This window comes from Lampetra fluviatilis, unplaced genomic scaffold, assembly GCF_964198595.1.
Source record: "Lampetra fluviatilis unplaced genomic scaffold, kcLamFluv1.1 SCAFFOLD_1147, whole genome shotgun sequence".
NCBI lineage: Eukaryota > Metazoa > Chordata > Hyperoartia > Petromyzontiformes > Petromyzontidae > Lampetra > Lampetra fluviatilis.
Genome location: NW_027621682.1, coordinates 3573 through 22164, shown reverse-complemented (window position 1 = coordinate 22164; position 18592 = coordinate 3573). Strand labels below are relative to the sequence as shown.

Here is an 18592-nt window from a genome sequence, read left to right as displayed (position 1 = left end):
GTAAAGATACATTAATGACATAATTAGTTTCATGTTTTTTATAATATAAATTCAAATTAGTTAATTGATTAATGTATGTAGTCGTCGTCTAGTTTGCTATAGATATCCTTATGGTTTCTATTGTCGCTCGCTCGATAGCTCGATCGCTTGCTTATTTGATTGTTGCTTGCATTAGTAGATTAATAATTGCTTAATTACTACTATGTTTAGTAACGAAATGTAACTTATAGTTTGATTTTTAAATACTGTTTAACAATAAGTGAATAACCAAATCTGAAATTATACAAATCAATTGGTAATGAATAGAAGGAGTTTTTTTCTTTTTATATTAAACCGTGTTTGTACAGTTAATTAATTAATAATTTAAAATCTTGTTAATATTAGATTTTTAAAAAGAATACTTTTTGTTTTCATCATGTATTGAATCGTTGTTTTTAATTTAAAAACATTAAATTATCTAAAATTTTAATATTGAAAGTCTTAATCGACAATAATAAAGAAATAAATATGGCTAAACAATGTTCTATACTACAACTACAACTACATCTAATACTAATACTACTACTACTACTACTACTACTAATACAAATAATATGAATAAGAATGAGAATAAGAATAAGAATAAGAATAAGAATAAGAATAAGAATAAGTTAATACTATGACTATGAAAGTAACTTTAATTTAATTAATTTTTGGATAAGAGAAATTATATTTAGCATGTTTAAATTATTAAATCGGTGCATATTAAAACTTGCTAATTGAATACTATAATATTATTCGCACTAAATGAAGTAATATCTCAAAACTGTTTTAAAAACTCGGAATCAATATAATAAAAATAGAACAGATTGTGTAATTTTCTTATAAGCACATATAACGTTTATAATTATTAAAAAAAAACTGGCTTTCTAAAATTAGTAAACATATAAGGTGATTTTACGTTCATCATTATATGATTAAACTAAATTCATCTACAAATGTAATTTTATTCTAATTCAATCACATATGTTCATGCTATTGAATTTGAAAAACAATAATAGAGTTCATTTATACCCGTGGTATAAATTCAAATATTAATATTAAATTGAGTATTAAGATTATATAAAATATTAAAACATGGAATTATTAGAAATTAATAAATAAATATAATCTTGATAATTAAAAAATATTATTAAACATAGATATTGAAAAATAAGTTAGTAAAAATAAATCAAAATTAAAAATTAATGTTTTCAGTTATAAATTAACAATGGTATTATGTAGTTTAAAAAATGATAAAGATTAATGTAGAAAATAATGTAAAAAATTGAGTTTTAGTATTTTATAAATTAATAAAATGTAAAAAATTGAACGATTTGCTGCGACGTAAATTAGGTGGGTGTATCGACAGATTTTTTTCATAAATATACGAGTTTTTTTGAAATATTCCTACACAAGTCCTTATTAAGGAAATTTGTTAAAAAATTGGTTTATTTTCGCCCTTTGGGGGGGTATACTCGCTCGAGACCTAGTTCGCGTTGCTTGCTCAGTCAAGCTCCACTACTTGTCAAGGTCAAAAATATGAATTTATTCATATTTTCTCAATTTTTGAGAGTGAGAACGAATTTTAGTCATTTTCATGATAATTTTGGATTTCAACCGAACAATTAATAAAAAATATTTTCTTGATCAAAAAATATTATTTTGGAATTGTCGTGTTGTGTTTGTGTGTGAGAATTGTGAATGATTTGGTTTGGTTTGGTTTGGTTTGGTTTGGTTTGGTTTGGTTTGTATTGAAATAAGTTTGTTTGTTGATAGTTTGCTATATAATTTTTGATACTAATTATAATTATGCAGCTATTAACAAATCATAATTTCTTCATCATACATATCTGGTCAATTTATTAGTAATGACCAGAGAAAAATTATGGAAACCAAAAAATTCATTAGTGAATATTGATTTGATATTTATTGATAAATTTAAATATGGAATGGTGGAGTGGGATGGATTGTTGGAACCATATTCATTCAGAATATTTTGATTTGATTTGATATGATGAAGTTTCGTTGATGGCTACGAGGCTACTGCTGTTAGAGCGATGCTGCTGCAGCATAAAAGTTAGATAGAAAGGAATTTTGTCTAGCAAACATATTCCTTAGCATTATTATACTAATAAGAAAGGAGAAAAAATTATCCAAACATTTTGTACATACTGTTTGATAAATTGACATCCTATTATAAAGAATAATGTTTAAGCAAGCTATACTTTTATTGTGGCAGCAGAGCAGCAGCAGCAGCTAGTCTCGGTCGGTCGGTCGGTCGGTCGGTCGGTCAGTCGGTATAAATTTTCATTTCAAAATATTCTTTTTATTTATACTTGAAATAATTTAATTTGTTAGATGAGTTAAACATTAAATAAAACTTTTTGTGAATCTAAGAGTTAAGTAACAAGACTTTAAATTGATATTTATTGATATGAGTTCTGTCAGTTTTGGTCGGTCGGTCAGACGTTAATTGTATAAATGTGATAATCGAGTTCTCCTCCTTCTACAGTAATAATATTGATATCGAAATGAATAGATTGTGATATATTCAACAGAATAAATTAAAATATTACGATGAAGAAAAAGTTCAGCATAAAGTTTTCGAGCTGTGGAAACTACTACTTTTGTGACTTAGTATGAGAGAATAAAATTTAAAGGTGGTTAGATGAGGAGGAGAAGAGGAGTAGAGGAAGATGTATCTGTGTAGGTTTTGTTTAAGTTTATATTAATAATTAAATAATTTTATTGATATATAAAAAATCAAGTTCAATTAATTAATATTATAGTGTATTAAAAGTTATAATTTTAAATATCGGAACGTTGTCATTCGATAAGAGTAAAGGTTCTGACTCCTGTCGTCTTAAAGTTTTATTAGTTGATCGGATGGAATTAATAAAATAGAATAGAATAGAAGAGAATAGAATAGAAACGATTTGATCACATCGTTTTATTTTATATTTATTAATAAAACGGATATTTAGAACTAAACCTTGAGGCAAATAGAATTGTAGTGCATTGTGTTCGCTCTTATGACCGGCATGAGTACTCAATTAAAAATTTGTCAATGTACATGTCGTATTTAAATAGTAACGACTAAGTTACTGATTATGTTAATGACTCAAAGCCTGTCGTTGTTGCAAACACGATAAAAACTAATATAACGATAAAGTTGCATGTACATATTAAAAAGGCAAATAGTCCTTACTAATATGCTGTGACTACAAGGTACTACTACTGAGACTATGATGATAGAAGTATGTATTAATGTTATGTATATTAATAAATTTGAAAATGACAATCAAAGTTTTATTGATATTGATATTAATATTATTATATTATCATTTAGTACCAATGTCGTTGATGTTCATTGCTTGACTTGTCATCTAGCAATAGTCTGTTTTTGTTATCTCAGAGTAAAAAAAAATAACCTGTTGTTACATTTATCGATAAAAGCCGGCCTTAATAAAATGACAAAAATAATATAGCAGACTACGAACAGACAGCAGAATCAGCAACGAAGTAGCACGATTTGTACTTTTCAATTTGTAGTTAGTCATTAACGACTAATATGGAAAGGAGGAATTGTTGTTGCTTTGCTATTGTTGGTTAATTGGTGGTTGTTCGTGTCCTAATTATTAATTTCGAGCTCTATGTTTTGTCATGGTCAGCAAACTGTTGCTACATTACGTAAATGTTTGTGTATATTCACAAAACTTGTTCGAGGTACATACTATACACGACGACGGTATACATGGCGTTTAAGCATCAACTTATACGACTAACAGTTCAATTATTACGAATAGTAATATTATTATACATAGTATTGCTGTTGTATTAGTGGAATAGTTACAAGTGTTTTTGTTGTGCTTGTTTGTGTTTGTCTGTTTGTTTGTGTAATGGTAGTCTTCGTTCGAACGAACGAACGAACGAACGAACGAACGAACGAACGAATTGAACGAGTGATTGTGAATGTAAACATAATTCGTTTTGTAGTGGTAGTATTGTTAATGATAACAACAGTGGCCTTTCATGCCGTACGTACGTTCCATTCAAGGTCATCCAACAGACTATCTAGTCTAATCCATTCCATTCCATTCCGTTCCGTTCGGTTCCGTTCTATTCCATACGAATCTTGACCTACCAGTACACTTCATAATAACCTATTATTTATATCAAAAATGTCGTTTGTTCAAAAAAAGATTTGTTCATCGTTTTTTTGATCTATATAATGTTACATTAATAGTTGATAGCTGTGAGTATACATGATAATGATGATGATGATGGTATGTAGCGCTGAATGCTATGCGTATCATTAACAACTACGTTGTGTAAATTCATTGGCTAGCTCTCTTGTGTAATAATTATATATAAAGAATGATATACTTTTGAATAGAAAATGGGAATATGAGATCAAGTAGTCAAGTTTAGGAAAGGAAAGGAAAGGAAAGGAAAGGAATTGTTGTTGGGTGATCGGTGGAGACAGGCAATAATCAAAAGTGAAAGGAAAAAAGGTTAACAACCTGAACTGAACTGAACTGAATTGAACTGAACTGAACTGAACTTAACTAAATTAAAATGAAATGAAACTGGTGGTAAGCTGCTAGCCAGACAGACCAGACATCCATCATGGTGTAGTAGGGATGCAGGCAAGCAGCGAGCCATCCAGCAACATTACATGGCTAGTTTAGTTAAGTTAAGTTAAGTTAAGTTAAGTTCAGATCAATTCAAAATCGCTAGATAAAATACTAATGTTAACTAGTAGTAATCTGGTTGATCCTGCCAGCTGTGATATGCTCGTCTTAAAGATTAAGCCATGCATGCCTGAGTTCATACTCTTGGTACAGTGAAACTGCGGATGGCTCATTATATCACCTCTAGTTTGTTTGATAGTCACCACTGGATAACCGTGGAAAATCTAGAGCTAATACATGCACTATGTCCATCAGTTTTACGATTGTTTGGATGCATTTATTAGATATCCGATCGCCATTATGGTGAAAGGTGATTCTAGATGACTATTGCTGATCGTATGGCCTTGTGCCGACGACGCGTCAAACAAATTCGTGCCCTATCAACTTGTTGTTAGGATATTTGCCTAACAAGGTTGCAACGGGTGACGGGGAATCAGGGTTCGATTCCGGAGAGGGAGCATGAGACATAGCTACCACATCCAAGGAAGGCAGCAGGCGCGCAAATTACCCACTCCCGACTTGGGGAGGTAGTGACGAGTAATATCGGGTCGTACTCTTTTGAGTATGAGACCGGAATGGACGAAATCTAGGTCCATTCGTGAGTAACTATTGGAGGGCAAGTCTGGTGCCAGCAGCCGCGGTAATTCCAGCTCCAATAGCATATACGAGATTTGTTGCAGTTAAAAAGCTCGTAGTCGGATTGTTTCACAACACTGTGAGCCTGGAAAAAAACATCTAGGTGAATAGTGTTGTGGTTACACACAAGCTCTTAGCATCTACTTTATTGTAGGTGCTAATTTGTTTGTAGATGTACCTTGAACAAAGTGATTTGTTCAAAGCAGGCTTAACGCCTGAACATTTGAGCATGGAATGAACGATTGTGGCCTAATCGTTTGGTCGGAAACGAATAAGGTCCAGGTCAAAAGAGACATTTGGGGGCATCCGAACTCGGCCGCGAGAGGTGAAATTCTAAGACCGGCCGAGGTCGAACAAAAGCGAAAGCATTTGCCAAGAATGTTTTCATTGATAAAGAACGAAAGTTGGAGGAGCAAAAACGATCAGATACCGTTGTAGTTCCAACTGTAAACTATGCCGACTGTCGGGGCCAGTCAGCTACTACCGTACTTATTGACCTCCCAGGGAAACCCATAGTACTTGGGTTCTGGGGGGAGTACGGTCGCAAGTCTGAAACTTAAAGGAATTGACGGAAGGGCACCACCAGGAGTGGAGCCTGCGGCTTAATTTGACTCAACGCGGGTAAACTTACCCGGTCCGGACATCGATAGGAATGACAGACTGAGAGATCTTTCATGATACGATGAAAGGTGGTGCATGGCCGTTCTTAGTTGGTGGAGCGATTTGTCTGGTTAATTCCGATAACGAACGAGACCGTAGCTTTCGTTTAGTGAACCTAATTAGTCATTAGGGGATCAATTCGAAGGGACCGACGCCTTGAGGCGGAGGAAGCACGGCAATAACAGGTCTGTGATGCCCTTAGATGTCCGGGGCCGCACGCGGGCTACACTGATGGTGGCAAAGAGTACTTAGGGAGATATCCTCGAGTAACCTTATGAACCGCCTTCGTGACGGGGATTGAGCCTTGTAATTATGGTTCATGAACGAGGAATTTCTAGTAGGCGCTGGTCATCATCCAGCGCCGACTATGTCTCTGCCCTTTGTACACACCGCCCGTCGCTACTACCGATTGAATGAGTTAGCGAGAACTTGGGAGTGATTTTTGCTCTACTAACCTAGTGTATTAATTGCAAACTTGTTTAAGCTTGGTCATTTAGAGGAAGTAAAAGTCGTAACAAGGTTTCCGTAGGTGAACCTGCGGAAGGATCACAATATTATCGTAACGTCGTAACAATACACAACGTTTTGTTGTCGTTGTTGGTTGTACTGATGTAGTGTAGTTAGAGCAAAGGAATAGGTTCGATGCGTAGTTGAGCAACTGCTGTTGCTGTTGCTGCTGTTGCTGCTGCTGCTGCTGCTCCTCATTTCATTATCATTGCTTTCCACTCTGGTAGTGAATGATATGTAGTAGCTAGTAGTAGTAGTAACTGCTGCTGCAATAAAGCGTAAAAAATCAATCCCGATGCTACTACTGCCGCAGATGCTACTTCGTAATCTTGTAGCATCAAAGCTTGCTTGCTTCCAAGATGATTGATATAAATAAGTCAAGTCAGTCGGCTATTGTCATTGTCGGTTGGTTTGCTATATATCATCAGCTTGGTATCTTGCTAAGTTGTTGGTATTCTTCATGGTTGTTGGATGTAAAAATGTATTTACAAGTTTCTCATATGTTCAACGCTATAATCTTGTTGTATTTGACTAATACACGAGTTTGCAGACGTTTTGTGCATTCGAGATGTAAATAACCCAACAATGTGTGCAAGAATAAAGATAGTGTAAGTAGATGATTATTTCATGTTCCTCGAGTTGCTGCTGCATTGTAATGTCAAACTAATCAATCTGTTTAAGCAAAACCTAAACAACCATTCAATTCCATTCCATTCCATTCCATTCCATTCGGTTCCATTGTGGTGGAAAGTTGAGTCATTTATTTTATTAACATTGTTGTGTAATATTAATAAATATCAACTATAATGTATGATGGTAATGGAAGGTTGGGAGGGAAGAGTGTGTATGTAGTGTACATGTCGTTTGTATGCTGCATGTACTTGTAGTTAAACAGCTTGGAGCAGTGCTTCAGGTAGTGATATAGTCATAGTCTACTTCTATCGTATGTAATTTTAATCGTAGTAACCTTTGGGTGATGCGACGATTGTTTTAATGTTGTTTATAATAAATAACCTCCGGTGGTGGATACCTTGGCTCGTGCATCGATGAAGAACGCAGCTAGTCGCGAGATATTTGGCTAACCGCACTGCTGAGCTAATCATTGATACTTTGAACGCAAAATACCATAAACTTTAACAAGTCTTTGGTATGTTGACCCGTGTGTCACTAATATTGTACTAAATATAAATACTATAATGTATTATTAATTATGTTTAATAATGTAATGTAATATAATAAATATCATAATAATATTGTACTATTTAGTAGGTTGGTGATTGGTCTTAGCAGGACCTTCACTTGAGTATTGTGGTGTGGCATAGTCGTTATTGATTTCATTTCTATCCTCTTATTGCATAATAAATTTGCGCAACATGACACGACGATGTATGATATGGATGATATTATTGTTATTTGATAACGATAAAAATTTTATTATCGTGTTTGTTGCAGTTCAATCAAATTGTCGTTGTCGTCATGTAGTAGTGAGTAATAGATTGAATAGATGATAATGCCTCCGCCGCACATTCATTCTAAACTAAACCGAGATTAACGACAATTTAAAAGCGTGCTATTTCATCTTGTTTGTAAAGAGCTAGCTTGAGTCAAAAAATTGTAGTTTGTTCGAGGTCTTGTGATTTATAGACTACTAGTGTACTAGTGTTTTTGTTTTGTCAGCATTAGCATTGGCATTAGTATTACATAAAACCTAAGAACAAGAATCTTATTTATTCTTTTTCTATTCAATAGAAAAAGAGTAAAGGTAATTGTAGTTGTGTGTGTGTGTGTGTGTGTGTTTGTGTAGTTGGTTGTTGTTTTTCAGGTTGTGTATTGTTGAACCAAAAACCAACCTCCATAACCAAACCACCATAACCAACCACTGTACTGTATGAATTGGAGTTTATATAATGTGACCACGGGTTAGCAAGACTACCCGCTGAACTTAAGCATATTACTAAGCGGAGGAAAAGAAAACAACCGTGATTCCCCTAGTAGCGGCGAGTGAACAGGGATTAGCCCACGCTGAATCTCTACATCATTAACTTGGGTAGCGAGTTGTGGCGTTAAGGGAGATTTTCTAACATTGTGCTGAAGGCGAAGTTGCTTGGAATAGTACGCCAGTGAGGGTGAGAGCCCCGTAGCTTTTGGCATTTTGTAAAGATTATCTCCTTAGGAGTAGGACTGCTTGAGAATGCAGTCTGAAGTGGGTGGTGAACATCACCCAAGGCTAAATATGGGCACGAGACCGATAGCATAAAAGTACCGTAAGGGAAAGGTGAAATAGTACTCTGAAAAGAGAGTTAAAAGTGCTTGAAACCAACCGGAGGAAAAGGCGGAAGTGTAACCTCGTTACCAGCTTGTATCAACATAGTGTTCTTTGTAAAAAAGGAGCATGTCGTTTGAAGAGCTGCTGCGTGCAGGGCTACGTAGTGATTTTAGCAACTGAGAATGGATATGTTTTCTTAACAGGCTACATTTTCGTTTTTGAAGTTGCTGAAATCGTTGCGTATGCAGATAATTATTATAATAATAGTAATCAAGGGGTACGACCAGGCGTGACTAGTTTTGTTAGACTCTGTTACGATGTCAATAAATGGTTACATTGCTACGGTAAATTGGTCATGTCATGTTTTGATAAACAGGCAAATTTGTTTGTTTGTCAGAATTTTGGCGTGCTAGTGAGCTCTACCAATGGTGTACTTCCAGATCCTGTGCGAGATGGTTCCTTCCGTCCCGTCTTGAAACACGGACCAAGGAGACCTACTGCTACGCAAGTCGAAGGGTGAAAAACCTTGAGGCGAAGCGAAAGCGATAGGTGCCAACCCTTCTTTCAATTATTATTATTTTATTGCAATCATATTGTTATAAGAAAGAATGATAGGTGCAGCACCGGCCATCGTTGTTTATCCGATGAGCTCGAGCGTAGCGGTAAGGACCCGAAAGATGGTGAGCTATACCTGGGCAGGGTGAAGCCAGGGGAAACTCTGGTGGAAGCCCGTAGCGATTCTGACGTGCAAATCGATCGTGAGACCCGGGTATAGGGGCGAAAGACCAATCGAACCATCTAGTAGCTGGTTCCCTCCGAAATATCCCTCAGGATCGCGGAGTTTCCTAACAGTTTCATCATGTAGGGAGAATGATTGGAGGTTTCGGGGAGTTATCATCCTCGGCCTACTCTCAAACTTCGAAGTGGTGAGAAACAAATGCTACTGGAATTAGAGCGTTTGTGAGAATGTGTGCGAGACTCCAGTGGGCCATTTTTGGTAAGCAGAACTGGCGATCCGGGATAAACCGAGAGTCGAGTTAAGGTGCCTGACTGAGATATACGTGACACCATTAAAGGCGTCGGTCAATGTTGACAGCAGGACGGTGGCCATGGAAGTCGGCATCCGCTAAGGAGTGTGTATCAACTCACCTGCCAAATTGACCGGTCCTGAAAATGGATGGCGCTTAATTTTTCGACCGATACTCGGCCGTCAAATTTAGTCTTGATTTGACGGGTAGGGGGGCACAACGGTCGCTGAGAAGGATCACCGTGAGTTGATCTGGAGCGGTCGTTGGAGCTGATCTTGGTGGTAGTAGCAACTATTCGAGTGAGAACCTCGAAGTCCGAAGTGGAGACGGGTTCCATGTCAATCGCATTGAGACATGGGTTAGTCGGTCCTAAGCGGCTCCCTAACGGGAACAAATGACAGTTTTTACTAGAATTGTCTGCTGCGAAAGGGAACCAGGTTAATATTCCTGGACCATGTCAAGGGAATTCAGTGGTTTTGATGTTCTTCCTACTAGTCATCGTCCTCTTCTTGTCTAACGACTAGTTGTAGTTGGTGGTGGTTGGATGGTTGAGTTTTCATTGCCATTGATTAGCGGTAACGCGTATGAACTGGGGGCCGCCGGAGGTAGCCAAAGGAAGAGTTATCTTTTCTTCATAACGAATTATTGACCATGGAATCAAGTTATTTGGAGATATGGTCCTTTGTTCGGAAGAGCGGTGTATTTATTACATCGTCTTTGCGTCTGCCTATCGGCCCTTGAAAACCCCAGGGAGTGTTATTCCCTGGCATGACCGTACCGGTATCCGCATCAGGTCTCCGAGGTTCACAGCCTCTGGAACGTTCGAATAACGTTGATAAGGGAAGTCGGCAAAATTGATCCGTACCTTCGGAAGAAGGATTGGCTCTAAGGGTTGGGTTGCCCGGGCTGTTGAGCGAACCTATTCCGTCTTAGAGTAACTGATGTTTTGAGCAAGAGTGGCTTCTACTTCTTCTTCTTCATCTTCTTCGACAACAAGCTACTAGCTCCATTTTATAGTGGTGTTAGTGTTTGAAGTTGGATTAGTTGTGTTGTTGTAGTTGTTGTTGTTGTTCGAGTATCAAGTGTTTTAAAATGTGTGGGTAGTAGTAGTTTGGCAGCTGGAATTAATTTATGCTGTTAAAGTTGTTGTTCATCTGCAAAGATGGGCCCCTTTGGCAACATTGTGAAGTTTGTAACGGGTGACATAGATCAACCACCTTAGAACTGGCACTAAGAGAGGGAATCCGACTGTATAATTAAAACGTAGCATTGCGAAGGCCGGAAACGGTGTTTACGCAATGTGATTCCTGCCCAGTGCTGTGAATGTCAACGTACCGACATGTATCAAAGCTCCGGTAAACGGCGGGAGTAACTATGACTCTCTTAAGGTAGCCAAATGCCTCGTCATCTAATTAGTGACGCGCATGAATGGATCAACGAGATTCCCACTGTCCCTATCGACGATCGAGCGAAACCACAGCCAAGGGAACGGGCTTGGTTTATTCGGCGGGGAAAGAAGACCCTGTTGAGCTTGACTCTAGTCTGATTCTGTTGGAGCGCACGTGGGGTGTAGAATAGGTGGGAGAATGTTGGGCCTGCAAAGGCTCGGCGTCCGACAGTGAAATACCACCACTCACGTTGTGTTCCAACTCAGCCGGTTGTGCAGGTCGTGTCACAATGCAACTAACGTTGTGTTGTTTCATTTAATTTTTTGTTAACGAGAGGGACATGCTTCTAGTTGTTTGACTTGAATAAAAAAGAGAAGAGTAGCTTAGATAAGCTGAGCCCTCCTCCTGTGCCGGTGAACGATTTAGATGGGGAGTTTGACTGGGGCGGTACGACTGCGAAAGGGCAACGCAGACGACCAAAGACCAGCTCATCGTGGACGGAAACCACGAGTAGAATTTATGGGTAAAAGCTGGTTTGATTACGGTTTTCAATTGGGAATTTGAACCGTTAACGCGTGGCCCATCGATCCTTTACCATTGAATGTTTCAAGGTAGAGGTGTCGGAAAAGTTACCACAGGGATAACTGGCTTGTGGCAGCCAAGCGTCCAGAGCGACGCTGCTTTTTGATCCTTCGATGTCGGCTCTTCCTATCATTGAGAAGCAGTCTTCTCAATGTGTTGGATTGTTCACCCACCAACAGGGAACGTGAGCTGGGTTTAGACCGTCGTGAGACAGGTTAGTTTTACCCTACCGAACCGAGATCGTGAGAGTAATCTGGTTTAGTACGAGAGGAACAGCCAGTTCGGACCCCGGGTTCCGCCTTTATCTGAAAGTTAGCGGGGCTCAGCTAAGTCCGGCATGGGGAAAACTGGCTGCCTCTAAAGTTTGAACCTGATCTTGATCGACCGGTGTCATACTTTAGCGCTAAGGAGAGATACTGCCCGCAAGGGTAGGATTACTCGAAAAACACATACCATCATTATATATATATGTTGGTATCTGATTGATTATCTCGTATGGTCAATAGTAGCGAGTATTGCGTCAAGTGTGACTATATCGGCTTGAATACGACTAGTAGTTCGTGCCCGAGGTGCTGTAAGATGCTGAGTGTTATTTCAACACGAGGGTCTGAGGCTTCCTAGTGGGTGTGACTATTACTCATTGTACCGAGAGGTATTGCACAAGTCTTAGATTAGATTGGATTGGAATAGATTAAAGTGTAATAAGCTTTGTGGTAGCAAGAGCGTACGACTGACTGGCTTACTAGTCGAATGGCATGGCTTGTTGTAGCGTCATTAATAAATGATCGTCCGAGTCTTTGTCTGTCTGTCTGTTTGTCCGTATGTCTCAACGTTTGCTGGTTTACTAGCTGGAAAGCTGGCTACCTTGCAAACTTGCTTGCTTGCTTGCCTACAGAATTTCTATTATAATTCTTCTAAGAGACTCGTTTGCACTAAGGCATCTGTGTGCTTGCATTCGAATTTTCTATACAAGTGGGTGTATTTCACGCCCACCCGGGTGGCTGGTTTAGCGCGCGCAGCGCGCACTTAACTTACAAATATTACGATCATCTGGGTTGAGGGTACAACTTTTTCTCCTTCTTCTCCTGTAAATAATGAGGGGTAGAGTAGAGTAGAGTTGAGCAATGCCGAGACCAAATCAATAGTACTATTTTGAAACGTGAGGTTAAGTGTATTGAAGAAGCAATACATGAGAGTGAGTTTTACTTGTTTATTAATTCAATAGAATTCAAGAAAATTCAAGAAAATTCAAGAAAATTCAAGAAAATTCAAGAAAATTCAAGAAAATTCAGTTCAATAAATGCAATAGATAAGTAAAGTTTGCGATCAAACTTTATATTTTTGCATCATTATATTATTATTAATTATTATTTAATTTTAATTTTAATTTTAATTTTAATTTTAATTTTATTTATTTCACTCATGAAATTATTTGAGTTTGAAAATACAAATCATTTTCAATGAAACATCAAAATTCTACAGAATTTCAGAATTTCAGAATTTCAGAATTTCTTCTAAATTCAATCTGTAAAATCATGAATAACCGACTAACGTAAGGTACGGGATGAACGATCGAACGAAACGTCTATCCCCCAAAGGGGCAAAATAAACGAGTTTTTTATAAAATTTCCTTATTCAGACTTTGTGTAGGCAAGGTCTGGAAAAACAGCTACTTTTTGCAGAAAAATTCCAAAGATACACCCACTCAAACGTAATAAACGTGTTTTAATTTTGTTATTAAATTATATATTTATATAATAAATAATTAAATAAATAAAATAAAATAAATTATATTAAATTAAATTAAATTAAATTAAATAAATAAAATAAAATAAAATAAAATAAAATAAAATAAAATAAAATAAAATAAAATAAAATAAAATAAAATAAAATAAAATAAAATAAAATAAAATAAAATAAATAAATTAAATTAAATTAAATTAAATTAAATTAAAACAAAGCTGTAAACATTATTGATAGAACATGTAAGCATAGCAAGAAATTGGACTGACCGACCGACGATCGACTTACTTGTTTATAATCAATCAAAAGTTTTAATTTATTTATTATATTAATTCTTATTTTGAAATATATACGTTGACAAGTATACATTAATTCAATTTAAATTAATTAATCATTTATACAACATCACATTACAGAACAGAACAGTACAGTAAAAACTGTAATGATAGTATGGTAATAAAAATACGTTTATTAAAAAGTTCTGAAAACCTGAATTTATAGTCATTTTTTAATTTTGTAAGGTGGTATAATTTGCTTGATAACACATTGGTTCATTTGTTAATTATTATACAGAATATCTGGTGTGATATGATTAGGAAATAATAGTATAAAATGCTAAGGGATCGGATGGGATGGGATGGGATACGATGCGATGTGTTGTTAAAAATGTATAGTTTGGTATATATAATTATTATTTATTTAAGAGATTCTATAATAGTAGTTATCTTAAATTAATAAAACGTTTTTCAATAAATAATGGATGTTATTCTCAGTGCAATTTCTAAATTTCTATCAAGTTATTTGTAATTATTAACTCGAATTAATTACTCCATATAAAATGTCGTAGCAATAACCATGTGTTTAATTTTGATACAGGTTTAGAATCATGCTAGATAACCCTCCAATAGTAATTGTTTCAGTTACTTGAAGTAAATCATTTTATTTTATTTAATTTTATTCAATTATTTGTGACTAGTATAAACAAATCAATTAAATTAAAATAGAATAGAATAGAATATAATATAATATAATATAATATAATATAATAGAATAGAATAGAATAGAATAGAATAGAATAGAATAGAATAGAATAGAATAGAATAGAATAGAATGGAATAAAATAGAATAGAATAGAATAGAATAGAAAAGAATAGAATAAAAAAGAATAGAATAGAATAGAACAGTATAATATGAGATAATATAATAAAATAAATAGTTAGTAGTTTAAAATATATAATTTTTTAATATAAAATAGTATCAATTATTAAATATGTAATTACTTATTAAAGAATGAATATTAATTAGTAAACTGCAAAATAAATATATATAAACACGTAATTATTAAGAGTGAACCGACCGACCTAACGATAAACGTTTGACTACAAGTAGATAAAATTTCGAATTATTAATTTATTTGAATTATTAAAGTATGTATTTTAAAATATACATTAAAAAGTGTGTATAATAATCATATAGTATTGAATAAATTAATGATACAACAGTATATAAGAGTATCGAACAATACAGTAGAATCTACGAGTGATTGTTAATGGATACATGAAACGTGTTTTCAAATAATGTTGATAACTTAATATTTAGTCATTTTTATATATAATTTATTATAAAATATTTAATAGTTACGCCTATTAAATACAAAATGCTATTTTTTGTAATGAAAATCATAACGAAGCTCTTAATATTAAGAAGTAAGTATAAGTAGAGCATGCCCGACGAATCGACCGACCGACCGACCAAACGACCATTGACGAACTAGTAGACAATAATTGAAAAGTATAAATAAATTATATTACTATTGTTCGAATTCTTATATATACATCAAGTAGTGTGTATATTAATCATGTAGTATTGAATAAATTAATGATACAACAGTATATAAGAGTATCGAACAATACAGTAGAATCTACGAGTGATTGTTAATGGATACATGAAACGTGTTTTCAAATAATGTTGATAACTTAATATTTAGTCATTTTTATATATAATTTATTATAAAATATTTAATAGTTACGCCTATTAAATACAAAATGCTATTTTTTGTTATGAAATTCAAAACGAAGCTCCTAATATAAAGAAGTAGGTATAAGTAGAGCACGCCCGACCGTCCGACCGACCATTGACTAACTAGTAGACAATAATTGGAAAGTATAAATTTATTATATTCATTACTGTTCGAATTCTTATATATACATCAAGAAGTGTGTATATTAATCATATAGTATTTAATAATTAATTGATACAACATTATTAAAGAGTATCGAACAAAACAGTTGAATCAACGAGTGATTGTAAATGGATAGATGAAACGTGTTTTCAAAAAGTGTTGATAACTTAATATTTTGTCATTATTATATATAATTTATTATAAAATATTTAATAGTTACGCCTATTAAATACAAAATGCTATTTTATGTTAATTAAATCATAACGAAGCTCTTAATATTAAGAAGTAAGTATAAGTAGAGCATGCCCGACGAATCGACCGACCGACCGACCAAACGACCATTGACGAACTAGTAGACAATAATTGAAAAGTATAAATAGATTATATTACTATTGTTCGAATTCTTATATATACATCAAGTAGTGTGTATATTAATCATGTAGTATTGAATAAATTAATGATACAACAGTATATAAGAGTATCGAACAATACAGTAGAATCTACGAGTGATTGTTAATGGATACATGAAACGTGTTTTCAAATAATGTTGATAACTTAATATTTAGTCATTTTTATATATAATTTATTATAAAATATTTAATAGTTACGCCTATTAAATACAAAATGCTATTTTTTGTTATGAAATTCAAAACGAAGCTCCTAATATAAAGAAGTAGGTATAAGTAGAGCACGCCCGACCGTCCGACCGACCATTGACTAACTAGTAGACAATAATTGGAAAGTATAAATTTATTATATTCATTACTGTTCGAATTCTTATATATACATCAAGAAGTGTGTATATTAATCATATAGTATTTAATAAATAATTGATACAACATTATTAAAGAGTATCGAACAAAACAGTTGAATCAACGAGTGATTGTAAATGGATAGATGAAACGTGTTTTCAAAAAGTGTTGATAACTTAATATTTTGTCATTATTATATATAATTTATTATAAAATATTTAATAGTTACGCCTATTAAATACAAAATGCTATTTTATGTTAATTAAATCATAACGAAGCTCTTAATATTAAGAAGTAAGTATAAGTAGAGCATGCCCGACGAATCGACCGACCGACCGACCAAACGACCATTGACGAACTAGTAGACAATAATTGAAAAGTATAAATAGATTATATTACTATTGTTCGAATTCTTATATATACATCAAGTAGTGTGTATATTAATCATGTAGTATTGAATAAATTAATGATACAACAGTATATAAGAGTATCGAACAATACAGTAGAATCTACGAGTGATTGTTAATGGATACATGAAACGTGTTTTCAAATAATGTTGATAACTTAATATTTAGTCATTTTTATATATAATTTATTATAAAATATTTAATAGTTACGCCTATTAAATACAAAATGCTATTTTTTGTTATGAAATTCAAAACGAAGCTCCTAATATAAAGAAGTAGGTATAAGTAGAGCACGCCCGACCGTCCGACCGACCATTGACTAACTAGTAGACAATAATTGGAAAGTATAAATTTATTATATTCATTACTGTTCGAATTCTTATATATACATCAAGAAGTGTGTATATTAATCATATAGTATTTAATAATTAATTGATACAACATTATTAAAGAGTATCGAACAAAACAGTTGAATCAACGAGTGATTGTAAATGGATAGATGAAACGTGTTTTCAAAAAGTGTTGATAACTTAATATTTAGTCATTTTTATATATAATTTATTATAAAATATTTAATAGTTACGCCTATTAAATACAAAATGCTATTTTTTGTTATGAAATTCAAAACGAAGCTCCTAATATAAAGAAGTAGGTATAAGTAGAGCACGCCCGACCGTCCGACCGACCATTGACTAACTAGTAGACAATAATTGGAAAGTATAAATTTATTATATTCATTACTGTTCGAATTCTTATATATACATCAAGAAGTGTGTATATTAATCATATAGTATTTAATAAATAATTGATACAACATTATTAAAGAGTATCGAACAAAACAGTTGAATCAACGAGTGATTGTAAATGGATAGATGAAACGTGTTTTCAAAAAGTGTTGATAACTTAATATTTTGTCATTTTTATATATAATTTATTATAAAATATTTAATAGTTACGCCTATTAAATACAAAATGCTATTTTTTGTTATGAAATTCAAAACGAAGCTCCTAATATAAAGAAGTAGGTATAAGTAGAGCACGCCCGACCGTCCGACCGACCATTGACTAACTAGTAGACAGTAATTGGAAAGTATAAATTTATTATATTCATTACTGTTCGAATTCTTATATATACATCAAGAAGTGTGTATATTAATCATATAGTATTTAATAAATAATTGATACAACATTATTAAAGAGTATCGAACAAAACAGTTGAATCAACGAGTGATTGTAAATGGATAGATGAAACGTGTTTTCAAAAAGTGTTGATAACTTAATATTTTGTCATTTTTATATATAATTTATTATAAAATATTTAATAGTTACGCCTATTAAATACAAAATGCTATTTTTTGTTATGAAATTCAAAACGAAGCTCCTAATATAAAGAAGTAGGTATAAGTAGAGCACGCCCGACCGTCCGACCGACCATTGACTAACTAGTAGACAGTAATTGGAAAGTATAAATTTATTATATTCATTACTGTTCGAATTCTTATATATACATCAAGAAGTGTGTATATTAATCATATAGTATTTAATAAATAATTGATACAACATTATTAAAGAGTATCGAACAAAACAGTTGAATCAACGAGTGATTGTAAATGGATAGATGAAACGTGTTTTCAAAAAGTGTTGATAACTTAATATTTTGTCATTTTTATATATAATTTATTATAAAATATTTAATATGTACGATTATTTATTTAAAAAAATTATT

The 18592-nt window shown here is 33.7% G+C and overlaps 2 non-coding genes and 1 pseudogene across 2 annotated transcripts; all 3 read left to right on the top strand.

Moving 5' to 3' along the window:
* Positions 1 to 4787: 4787 nt before the first annotated feature.
* On the top strand, positions 4788 to 6563 carry LOC144955571 (18S ribosomal RNA). The gene has a single exon (XR_013641722.1). It is a non-coding gene; the product is annotated as an 18S ribosomal RNA (ribosomal RNA).
* A 966-nt stretch (positions 6564 to 7529) lies between these two features.
* LOC144955570 (5.8S ribosomal RNA) lies at positions 7530 to 7685 on the top strand (annotated as a pseudogene).
* A 743-nt stretch (positions 7686 to 8428) lies between these two features.
* On the top strand, positions 8429 to 12419 carry LOC144955572 (28S ribosomal RNA). Its single transcript, XR_013641723.1, has one exon. It is a non-coding gene; the product is annotated as a 28S ribosomal RNA (ribosomal RNA).
* Positions 12420 to 18592: the final 6173 nt, after the last annotated feature.